The following is a 12,881-nucleotide window of genomic DNA, read 5'->3' as shown; positions in this document are numbered from 1 at the left end:
ATAAGATATTTTTCACGGGAGGTGATGGGTGGCATATTGTATTTAAAGGACGTTTGGCCGAAATTCTAGGGTTCATTCCAGACACGGTGTTTGAAATACACATAGGGCCCCGTTTAAAATGTATAGCCCCACACCCTGCGGAAATTCATGGGGGGCGTTATAATATATTTATTTATAGTGACATTGTGGACTACCAGCTAGTCGGCGATAGTCATGTACCTCTACTACGCTGTATAAATATCTCTGATGAGAACAAACGTATGCCCACTCTGAGTTACGACAGTCCCTCACTACACATCGCTGTCACGCTCCACTATTACTGACATTCAAATAGATCTGCGAGACGACCAAAATAAGCATATCCCTTTCTCGTACGGAAAAGTAATTGTCAAACTACATTTTAGACCTGTGAAACAGCATTAAAAATGATGCGGAAAGCGTACACGGCGGATGACGGAAGGTATATGGCTTATTATATGAATCAAGCCGGTGGAGAGTTACAGGGCTTTATAGGCTCCAGTACGCAGTATGGTCAGGGTCTAGGAGGTATATTCCGAAATCTTTTTCGAATGGCTGTCCCTCTTTTAAAAAAGGGTTTTAATATCGCCAAACCTCATCTGAAAACAGCTGCCAGTGGTATTATAGGAGATGTGGTGACTAATGTCAGGAACGCAGTTGCATCCAGACAGCAGGGAAAAGGTCTCGTGGTGTACAGACGCCGAGCATTAAAAAGAACCCCCTCAGGATGTGGGCGTAACCAAACTGTGAACAAAAAGAATAAAAACACAAGCAAAAAACGAAGGGTCGTCAAAAAGAAGACAGCTGTCCAAAGACGCAGAGCACCGAATCGTCGCTCTTTGTTCCTGACAAAAGACATATTTTAGATTAATTTTAAGGAATTAATCATGGCATACATTCATAATCAGTCCGAAGAGTGTGTGAAAACAGAACTCGACTTGTTCACGGTACCTTTCACGCAAACATCTATCGAAAAATCAACATTTGTAGAAATACCTCCGATGTCAGCTCTAACAGACCAAGGGCCTATTGAATTTTTATTTCGGCTAGTGGAGAGGATTATCTAGACCTTAACGATTCGTACTTGTACACACGTGTAAGGATTACAAACCCTGATGGCACATTGTTGGCTAATGCAGATGATGTAGGTTTTATAAACTATCCTGGATGCAGTCTTTTTTCGCAAGTAGATATAATGTTGGGTGATAGACTGATCACTCAGTCTTCAAATACGTACCCCTATCGGGGAATTATAGAATGCTTGCTTAACTATGGAAAGGACACATTGGACACACAATTTAGCACAGGGCTATTTTGTAAGGACACAGCTGGTAAAATGGATGAGACTTCTATCAACGGCGATAATTTGGGGTTAGAGCAAAGGGGCGCCTACACATCTGAAAGCCGTATTGTGGAATTAATATCGCCCGTACATGCTGATTTGTTTTTTCAGGAAAAACTTCTGCTAAATGGCGTAGACATGTCTCTGAAATTTATCCGTTCAAAAGACGACTTTGTATTAATGACCCCTGGAAATGTTCAATTCAAAGTGAAAATAATGTCTGCTAGTCTATTTGTCAAGAAAATATCAGTGGCTCCGACTGTTAGACTAGCTCATAGTCGAGCCCTGCAGCATGCTAATGCAAAGTATGCTATTGACCGTGTAGCCATAAAAACATTCTCCATACCTACAGGCACACGTGTTTGCAACCAAGAAAACCTATTCATAGGACAGATACCTAAATTCGTAGTCATAGCTTTTGTAGATAATGAAGCATATACAGGATCATATGCCCATAATCCTTTTAATTTTGGAAACTATAATACAGAGTTCATCAGTCTTTATGCAGATGGACAGCCTCACCCATCCCGCCCTTTTCAGCCTCTTTTTCAAAGAGGTCAGTATGTGCGTGAATATTATCAGATGGTGGAATCAACAGGGCGCCATTTAAAAGACCGCTCGTTGGCCATAACACGATCCGATTTCGGAGCTGGATATACACTCTTTTGTTTCAATTTGGAACCTGATGGCGGTGGGTCAGGAAATGTTTCACTGATTAAGAACGGTAACGTTCGGTTGGAAGTACGCTTCAGAAACCCACTTCCACGGACGGTGACCCTTATCTGCTATTCTGTTTTTGATTCTGTAATCGAAATATCTAACCGAAGGCAAGTTCTATTGGACCACTACTAAAGATGAATACAATAGAACTCACTAGTGTGCTTAGAAAAAGAACGACTAGAGACACAAATTTCTTAGGAGTATTGCCTTGTGATCACCTCCCAAAAAATGTTGTTTGTAAATTACCTGCCATGTTAGTTGTAAACACACAACCCAGTAACATGCCTGGTGAACACTGGCTGGGTATTTACATTACCAAGAACAAGCATGGTTTGTTCTTTGATAGCTTTGGCCATCCTCCTAGCTTTTTTCCTCAAGAAATCACCCATTTCCTCTTAAAAAACTGTGTGAAGATGTACCATTCAGCAATCCAAGTGCAAAATAATTATTCTACAACCTGTGGTCAACACTGCATTTTCTTTTTATGTCATATTCAGAAAGAAATTCCTTATACAAAAGTATTGAGCATGTATGGTCCTAATCTTGTATGCAACGACACTATGGTTAGTCATTTTGTTAGCAGAATACATCCTAATGTGTGTCACGATCAGAAATTTAAATGTGTACAATGTTCATGCGCTACCTATAGGTAAAAAAGTATTGTGTAATGATGTTTTTTTTTTCAATAAAGAATGCGGAATATATTAATCTTACAATGTCTTATTTGTTTTTATTTTTTAGAGAATACAGAAAAAATGCATTCACATAAAATTAAAACATACATTTAATGCTACAGGTTACATACACATCCTTGAATAAAGAAAATACCCTCAATAGAAAAAATAATAAAAAAATATGTTAAATGTAAACACATTCATTTAATGCTACAGGTTACATACACATACTTGAATAAAGAAAATACCCCTCAATAGAAAATAATAATAAAAAAAATATGTTAAAAAATGTAAACACATTCATTTAATGCTACAGGTTACATTCAGCACCATCTTTTCACATCCTTGAATAAAGAAAATACCCCACAATAGAAAAAATAATAACAAAATATGTTAAAAAATGTAAACACTTTCATTTAATGCTACAGGTTACATTCGGCATCATCTTTTCACATCCTTGAATAAAGAAAATACCCCACAATAGAAAAAATAATAACAAAATATGTTAAAAAATGTAAACACTTTCATTTAATGCTACAGGTTACATTCAGCACTGTCTTTTCACATCCTTGAATAAAGAAAATACCCTCAATAGAAAAAAATAATAAAGAATATGTTAAAAAAGGAAAATATAAAATGAGTGTAATAATAATAGAAAATAGAAAAAATATAAAAATAGATTAAAAACTAGCCCAACGAGTTGTAGTAATGGGTGATGTAATACTATAGGGTCTAGGAGTACTAGTTGGTTGTAAAGCTGAAGGTGTGCTATGCGTAAATGTAGGGGCAAGCCTTATTGCTCTAGGAGTGTGAGGGGTTCGTAAATCAGTCCGTGGTGATTGTGTATTAGTTTCAGCCTGTGCCCCTGTTTTAAATGCCTCAATAGAACGACGTACCATTGTGTTTGGGATTACGGATAGCGGTACATTTAAGTTAGCTAGCGTTTTTAAAAATAGGGTCCACCCTTTTGGTCTTGAACGTTCTGAAACATTATTATGGGTTGTGACACTTTTCAGTAGGTCATAAAGATGGGTGCCCAACACACTCTTATTTTCAACTACTATTTCCCCTTGACTGGTCCATGATATCTGGTCATTGTGACGGGCTAATGAAGCCATTATGTATTCCGCATTTCTTTTGTTTCTTGTAGGCATATGTTTCAACACTTCTGTCTTTAACATATCTTCTTCTTGATCTTTTGAATCAACTTTTGAATCATCCGATGAATCAACTTGGGGCATTGATAATGTAATCACACTTTTCTCACGTTCGCCCTGTTTCACCATGGCTAGGTATCTCTGCAGAATACTTGAATATTTTTTAGCTTTTTCATATACATCGATGTCAGGCTGTTTCAATATATCACTCATAGCTCGATCCAGTTCACTTTGTACAGACTGTCGCAGCGATACATTTGAGGAGTCGGATGTTTGAGTCTGCTGTAATGCCTCTAACTGATTTTGAGGAACCAGAAACATTTTCTGAGTGTGCTCCATTTCAATTCCTGTTGATAAGACTTGCTATGAATGGGATTGCAGCCCCCAGTAGAGGCAGTAGGAACCCTCCTGTTTGATTGATTGTCTTTTTTTTTAAATGTTTGATTTTTTTACCAGCTATCAGTCTAATAACCTTCTTCTTCTTCTTTAACAGATTGTACTGAATATTAGACAGTGGTATGTTACCTCTTAACACGTTCAAAGCAATTTCACACAGAGCATTAATAAAGTCTGGACTAGCGTTGCTCACAATGACACCTCTGGCTCTGGGCGATGCCTTATGTAGCATGTCTAACATTGTAAAATTTCGTTCCATTCGTTTTGACATTATTACACCTTTTTCTTTCTTGGAATGTATACAACCTGCTGCGGTGATATCAGAGCGGTTCTGAGTCTTAAAATATCGGGGGTTGTGGATTTATAATCTATCAACAGATAGCCGAATGCTGAACTAGTGGCATCGTTAAAAGCTTCTAAAAAGTATTTAGTATTTCCGGGAAACATTTGTCGTGCCAGTAAGCTTATCTGATGCTGATCTCTAGCATTTTTGAAAAGAATCATATAATTTGTGTTCAAACTGATTGTACGACTCGCTTTACCTTGAATAAAAAGATTCTGTACCAAGTATACACAGCTAATATTTCTGTGATGGACATACTGCGTGAAAATTTTTTGAACTTCCAAATTATCACAGGCTTGATTCATTAAATCATCTATAATGAGCAAATTATTCTTAGTGGGGGGCAGTAATGTTTCGTCGCAAAACGATTCTGGGAGTCCTTCCACAAAATTTATATTGACTGTTTTAAGCATTTTATCATATACGGACTGCCAGCATGAATAGATGTAAACAATGTTATCTATTTTTTGTGAAATAACAGAGGCTCTGTTTTCAATAATGTCTTTGACAAAATACGTTTTTCCACAATTAGAAGGCCCGCTAATAACGACGCTGAAAGGGTGTTGCAGTCTACCATCAAATCCTGCAACATGCCTATTGTTATCACTAGTAGCCATAAGGGACAGTTGTATAGTCGGGGAGAACACGGCGTTTGTTATAAACAACTTGTACTTTCCGTGTCAGTGTGTCGTTTTTGAGATGAAACCGTTTGTTGTTGCGTTTTATTGTGAATGCATTTGTGGTCAGCTGATTACGAGGTTGCTGATTGGTCACAAAGGATTGAACAAGACCGATTAAAGAATCATGTGTAACCACTTTGGCGTTTGCGGCATTAAGGGTCACACCTTTGCATTTAACCTGTGTACGGCCTTGCAAAGTCCTATAAGCATAGCATTTAGGACCCCCCGACACAAACTCTGTTATATAGTCCTCTGTAGGAGCCCCACAGAGTTGTTCGCTGTTAAGCTCGTCAGTGAGATCCCCGAGGTAAGGGCCTAGAGGAGGGATCCACTCACCGTCTCTGCTTGTGAAGACAATGCTGTCAGTGTCACAGTATAAAATACGCTCCTGCAGCTTATCCAACAAATCATATAGCTCCATGCGTGCATAGGCGGTGGTCATAGCTCCTATGAAAACATTCACATCATTTACTCTGGATACTTGACCATCTGTGTATCGCCACTGTACGATCGCTACATCGGGTGAGATAAATGAGAACTGCCGAACATCAAAAGTGTCACTGAACATGAGCTGTGTGAAGCGGGCGGGTTCTGTTATGAGTTCAGCCGTCGTCATGTTGGAACGCATGGCAAATTTACCCCACAGGCTGTTCAAAAGCAGCTTATTCGTGTTTCTGACTGCCTTGTTGACACATATCTTGGCAGGATCAAGATGTATGCCCTCGTGTACATAATAGTCATCTATGTACTTTTTTTTTCGTCTTCCGTTTTGATATGACCTGGATAACCCGAAGCCTCCTGCTTGCGTTTAAGAAATGTCTTCACATAGCCTTTAAAAAGCTGGTCCGTTTTTTCTGGAAAATGCCAAATCTCAACAATGGAAACAATCCTGTACCCTTTCTGTACGGCTTTTTGTAATTCAAACGACACCCACACACCCGACAACTGTCGCTCTTGGTCACTATGCACACAATGTGTTGTCTGATTCATCTGAACGGCACACACGGCACATAAAGGAAACATCAGTTTACCGTTACAGTGATAGGGGAGCACTGGGTGGTACAGCCCTCTGGGGGGCACAACCGTACATTTCACAATACCAAAATATGTGTTTATGTCGTCAAAATCCTTGTGTATTATTTGGGGGTGCCCTATTGGATAATCTCGTTTGGCCTGAACAGTTGGGTACAGACTTGTAAAATCATAGTATCTGATTTTTTCATCATTTTCTACCTTGTGGTACAGCTTCATAGCATTTGTTCGGCCTCCAAAGAGGGCTTCTCGGGGGTTGAGACGCGAAGGCTTTTCATATGTTAACACAAACTCCTTAACGTCTGGGTTATTGGCCACAGCCTTTCGCCAATCACATTCCCACATCACAACAACCGTTAGCCCATACACATTTTTTAGAGCAGTCACTCTGTTATGGAACTCTATGCGCAGTTCGCCCTGTGTTTTTTTTTGGTGAGAGGGTTGATTTCTGCTTGAGCATAGCACTTATCACAGCCGTGAAAGAAGCATCCGTTAAATTCATAACAGGTGTTTGTGGCTTCACAATAGCCATCTACAAAGAATGGTCCAAATGACTTTTCACCTCTGTTCAGAGCGTGCTGTATGTCAAGGGCTCCTCTGCGTGCAACATATTCTAACCACTGTATTGAAATGTCAGAACACGTTTTGTTTTGCCTAATGTAAGCACCCTCGTATGTCAGAGCAACAGCATCTTTGGGAATGAACAGGGTCTTAAATACTCCCATACAGGAGGAGGCCAATGTCGCGTATGCAAACGGATCTAGGCCAGTGCACTCATGGAAGGCCTCTCTGTATATTTTGCATGCTTTAAGCAAAACCGTCACATCATTAACACAATAGGTGCTCAGCTCTTTTCGAAAGTCAAACGGGGTGTCGCTGACCGTAACATACCAATCCATGAACGTTTTCTTAGACTCGTCAGTCATAGCGTCATAACCATATAGAGATGGTGGAGGATGTGGACCTATATAATTCTCATTCTCTCGTGTGTTGAACGCATGGGGGAAAAACCCCTTGAGCAGATCTGAGAACCCCATGGCAGCAGGTGTTTTAGATAGAGCCATAGGAATAAAACTGAATGAGTCTATCCATCGCTGATCATAAGTAGAATCGTTCATCATCAGTAGCACCCTAGAACCACGCATAGTAATAGTTGGACAGAGTTTCTGGCTCACCAGATACTCTAAAACTATGTAACTGTCAAAACCTGAGGCATTGTGGGCTATAAAAGTATAACCTTTGTATTTTGGCTGTCTGTAGTTCTGAATGAATAATGCTACGCAGTTTGACGTTTCGTAGCAGTTTTTCCTGCCTTCCATATCCATAACGCATACAAAATTAGCTTCAAGCCTCCCGTCATGATATCGTGTCTCGAAATCGTAAAAGAGATACTTATCGTATATATACTTTACCGACAATATTTCATCGTAACCAACGCTTCCTAGTTTTCGACGGCGCCCAGGTTTCCCACCCGACATATTACGAGCTATTGTCACAATTAATTCTAAAGCGTCATCGGTCAGTGAATTATCGTTACTTTGCATAGCTTGAGAGACTTGTTCCAGAAATGTATCTGTGTTATAGCCATCACTTGAGTTCAACATCGTTTGAATAGGGACGTCTACGGCCGGACCCCTTAACTCAACATTTAAAACACTATCCTGTGTTACATTGTCCAAAGCCCTCTCTATTAAACCTGTTAGGGTACTATACACCCTGGCAGGCACACTACCAATATCTGTCAAATCAATATTTCGAAGGTCGACATGTTGACGAAATTCAGCAGCATTAAAAACGGGCATCTGTCTGGATGCTATTTCAGACGTTACCTTAGAAACACGCCCCTCCCCATGCTGTACACCCCCCTGAGGATTTTCTGAAGGTAACGACGGGGGTCTGTGAGTACTGGTGGACGGTTGAGGACTGCTTTGAGCATCTGCGCAAGGACGATTTGACGGTCGGATACTCACAGAACATTCTGAAGGTCTATTGCAGGGATATACATTTGAAGGACCATTATTTGACAACGCAGTTGTGACAAGCCTATCTGCTTCTTGTGTTATTGTACCGCTGTCGCTCTCACTATCGCTGTCGCTGTCGCTTTCACTAGACATACAGCGAACCCACGCTTCGAATATTTTTGTCTGTTTCTCACGCAATCGTAAAGAGTCCTGATGATTGTGTGCTGCTCTTGTGTAATCGTCCTCACAAGGCCAGTCTAGCTCGTCATCACTACTGCCACTACTACTACTACTACTACTACTAACGTCACAATTGTCTATCGGTTCAGATTTCTTTTTTTTTTGGGACGGTGGAGCCATTTTGCAAATAATGCGACGTTTTTTTTTGATTACCAGCGAATGGATCGTCTCGTATATTTACAGGAATAGTTACTGATGTGTCACCAATGCTACGGCTGTTATCTGACACAGTTACTGTGGGCTTGAATGAAACTAATTGTGTATGTAGGGCTGGTGTGTCTGCTATATAGTCATTAGCATCATCAGAACAATGTAAAGCACCTACATTATATTCGGAGCGTTCTCCCACAGCTTCCTGATTGGGTTGGTGCAATGTAAGCAATGTCTCTGGTAGGTCAGGGGCTTCAGAGCGTCCTCCTACAGCTTGCTGTTGGGTTTGATGGGATGCAAGAACTGTCTCTGACAGGACAGTGGCTTCAGGTCCTTCTCGGGGTTCTATGGCAGGTTTTGTCTAGGGGGAATAACAAACATTTTGGTTAAATAAAGACACACACACACACACACACACACATCAAAACCAAACACACACACACACACACACACACACACACACACACACACACACACACACACATCAAACAAAACACACACACATCAAAACCAAACACACACACACACACACATCAAACAAAACACAAACCTCAAACGGTGTCCTTTGTAATGGCGTAGCCCTTTGTTCACTCTCAATAGAGGCACTCCGGGGGGTGTATGACTCTGGGGCTCTAGGTGTGAAATCCACCTCCTCAGATGCCAAATGCAAAGTCACTAGGTCTGAGACCGCTTTTAGTTGCTGAAACAAAAGGACAATCCGTTTTAACAATGTATACATTATATCCAAATATTTTAAAATAGTAGATAAATATAGTCGGTTGGATACAAGGGTTTTCTTACCTCGGCGTCAGAGGCAGAACCATTAGATACAGCGTTCAGGGAAGGCGAGGGTTGAACAAAGGTATGGCGTGGCCTTTTGGGCGGGAAGCCTTCTGGGGTTGTCTTTTCAACCTAAACATTACATTACATTATCAGAAAAGCCTTTTTAAAAAATACAACACACTATTTTACTGCTTTTCTTTTCAACTCACCTCAACAGCTCTCTTCTTAGATCTCTTCTTTGGCTTACGTAGACATTCGTTTAGGATCCACGGTGGAAACTGCGTGAAATCCCCCTCCTCAGATGCCAAATGCAAAGTCACTAGATCTGAGACTGCCTTTAGTTGCTGAAACAAAAGGACAATCCGTTTTAACAATGTATACATTATATCAAAATATTTTAAAATAGTAAATATAGTCGGGTGGATACAAGGGGTTTTCTTACCTCGGCGTCAGCGGCAGAACCATTAGATACCGCGTTCAGGGAAGGCGAGGGTTGAACAAAGGTATGGCGTGGTCTTTTGGGCGGGAAGCCTTCTTGGCTTGTCTTTTCAACCTAAACATTACATTACATTATCAGAAAAGCCTTTTTAAAAATACACCACACTATTTTACTGCTTTTCTTTTCAACTCACCTCAACAGCTCTCTTCTTATGCTTAAGACGGCTATCCTTCGACCGGATCCTTTGTTCTCCGGGGGATTGTCTAGACAGAGTACCTAATGACGCAAGCTAGATAAAATATATGTCCCAAAATCGTTTTAATTCATGAATGGCTGAATGCTTTAAATACCTTACAATATGCTTAAACAGAAGCTATGGTTTTTAAAAAAAAAAAAAAAAAAAAAGACTTACCCCTTGTAGATGTAGATGTTGATGAAAAAATGCCATCTCTTTTTCTTTCAAACAGAAAGAATTAAAAAGCAAAATCTCCAAAGGGCTTTGTTAGGGAAAAAACGTGGTAGCAAAGCTAGCCAACAGACTAGCTAAAAACGGAGGATAGAAAAGTGAATAAGATAGCAGGTAAAAGGTCGCTATTAAAACGTTGTAATGCGCATTGCTGGAAAAATGCCATCTCTTTTTCTTTCAAACAGAAAGAATTAAAAAGCAAAATCTCCAGAAACCTTTGTTATGAGGGAAAAAACGAGGTAACAAGCTAGCTAGCAGACCACGAGCTGTGTGCCCAGTCTCGACCGCAAAGAAACTGGTCAACGGCCGTCCAAGGTCTGACCGCGAGACTCTCGAGACTCGCCCACAGAAACGGAGAGAGACACCCCCCACAGCGCGAACTTAAGACTGAAGCATCGTCATTACGACCGCGAGATGTGCTCCCTGAATCGGACGCTAGAGTCATGGACGAATCGGTAACGTAAGGATGCGCTACCCAGAATCGACCGCTAGAGACACACACGCCCCGCGAACGTAATGATGCGATAACGTTATTACGGCTGCAAGCTGCCCTCCCTGCATCGGCCACTAGAGACACGGCCGAGCCGGTAACGTAAGGATGCGCTACCCAGAATCGACCGCTAGAGACACACACGCACCGCGAACATAATGATGTGATGACGTTATTACGCCCACAAGATGCAATACCCAGAATTGTCCGCTAGAGACACACTCGCTCCGGTAACGTAAGGATGCGCTACCCAGAATCGACCGCTAGAGACACACTCGCTCCGTTAACGTAAGGACGCTATGACGTCATTACGTTAGCGTGCACGGAAGACGTGCACGGAGATTCGACCAATCAGAACGCTAGAAAGACAGGCGCGTGCCACTAAAACACACGTGCACGCGCATTGCTGCCAGGTATTCACGTGCACGCGCATTACTGTGCAGTATATACTACTGACCTCTTTTTAATGTATTTGGTGTACTTCAAATAGAATATGTAGCATACACATTCTTTTCCTTATGAAGTTAAAATTGTTGTTAAAACAATTTTTCTTAATATTAAGACCCAAAGTGAGTCACAGTGTTCAACAAAATGCAAGGTCATTGTGCAGTCTACTGCTCCCTCAAATCATTTTGCCTCTCCCCACTTTCTACAGGTCAAAGGGAACAAAGAGTTTTTCATGGGCTGAGGTAATATACGGTGAATAAAGACAGGGAGGACACAGTATGAATAAAGCTTTACATTGGTGTGCAATATATTTTTTTTCAATTTAGCAATACATTCAATGTGTGAAAGACTGGGAAGGGATGCTAGGGCTCAACAGTTCAACCAAGGCTTCTAGCATCAACGTGAACATTGATAATCAGGGCGTGAAGCGATGTAAGACCTTAAAATGGTTGAAAAAACAGAAATGTAAACAGAAATGGTCTCTTTAGTCTATGTTGCTTCAGGAAAGTGCGCGCAGATTCAAATAATTGAATGTTGCACAATCATTGGATGAATCATGCCGGGCAGAGACGATCTTGACCAATGATATTGTTTGACTTCATGGGGGGGCTGTGCTAACGTCAAACTCATCTCGACGCAGAGACAGTGTGGATAATAATGTAACGCAGGAGTCAGGACTTCTCCACGATGATTCACATTCAGCTTTCACTTAAGGTAAAGTAATACTTTTCTTTTCATGTACATGCAGTTTCCTCACGAGATATCAACTGGACACGAGTTAAGATAACACTTGCATACGTTACATACGTACAATTTTAAAATGTCAGCAGGGATAACGTTAGCATTTGCCGTTTATGTGCCTTATCAAAGTGTGTCTGGCGTTAGCTAACGTTACATTAAGACTGTCCTTATGTAATGTTAGCCTTGAATGTGAACCATGCACCAATCGTAATTTTAGCTAGCTAGCTAGCTAGCTAGCTAAATATATAACAGTTAACTAGACAGTTAGACAGTTTAGCAGGTCAGCTTGATTTGCAGGGTACTAGCTAATACTAGTAATTAAAGAAACGTTATAACGCTCCGTTGCTCCTAACGCTAGTAGTTAACATTACTGTTAACTAACCGGTAACCCGCCGTTTAACGTTACCACCTAGCTAGGTTATGCCTCAAGTTTACATAAGCTATCTCAGCTGACTAACTTTACGTTGGTTCTACTTTATGAACAGTGAACCACACGTTGTAACAACAAGTTACAACTTGACATTAAACGGAGCGTCTGCTTTGTGGACCACAACATCTTAATTTGAACGTGATCGTTATTTTCACTCATGATTCAGTGTGTCCAACTTAACATTACCATTCTGTCTTTCCAGAGAGAATATTTCCATTCCCGCTTTCCACATAAAAATAAATGGACAGGGAATTGAACTAACTCAGAAATAAGATATAGGCTACCTGCTCTATTTATAAGTGTTTCTTCCTCCAGACAATTGCACTCAGTCTGTAATTAAATATGTATTTTAAGTTTAATTTTTGCTGCAAA

This window comes from Sander lucioperca, chromosome 8 (genome assembly GCF_008315115.2).
Source record: "Sander lucioperca isolate FBNREF2018 chromosome 8, SLUC_FBN_1.2, whole genome shotgun sequence".
NCBI lineage: Eukaryota > Metazoa > Chordata > Actinopteri > Perciformes > Percidae > Sander > Sander lucioperca.
The sequence above is the reverse complement of the archived record's forward strand: the minus strand, read 5'-3'. Positions refer to the sequence as shown.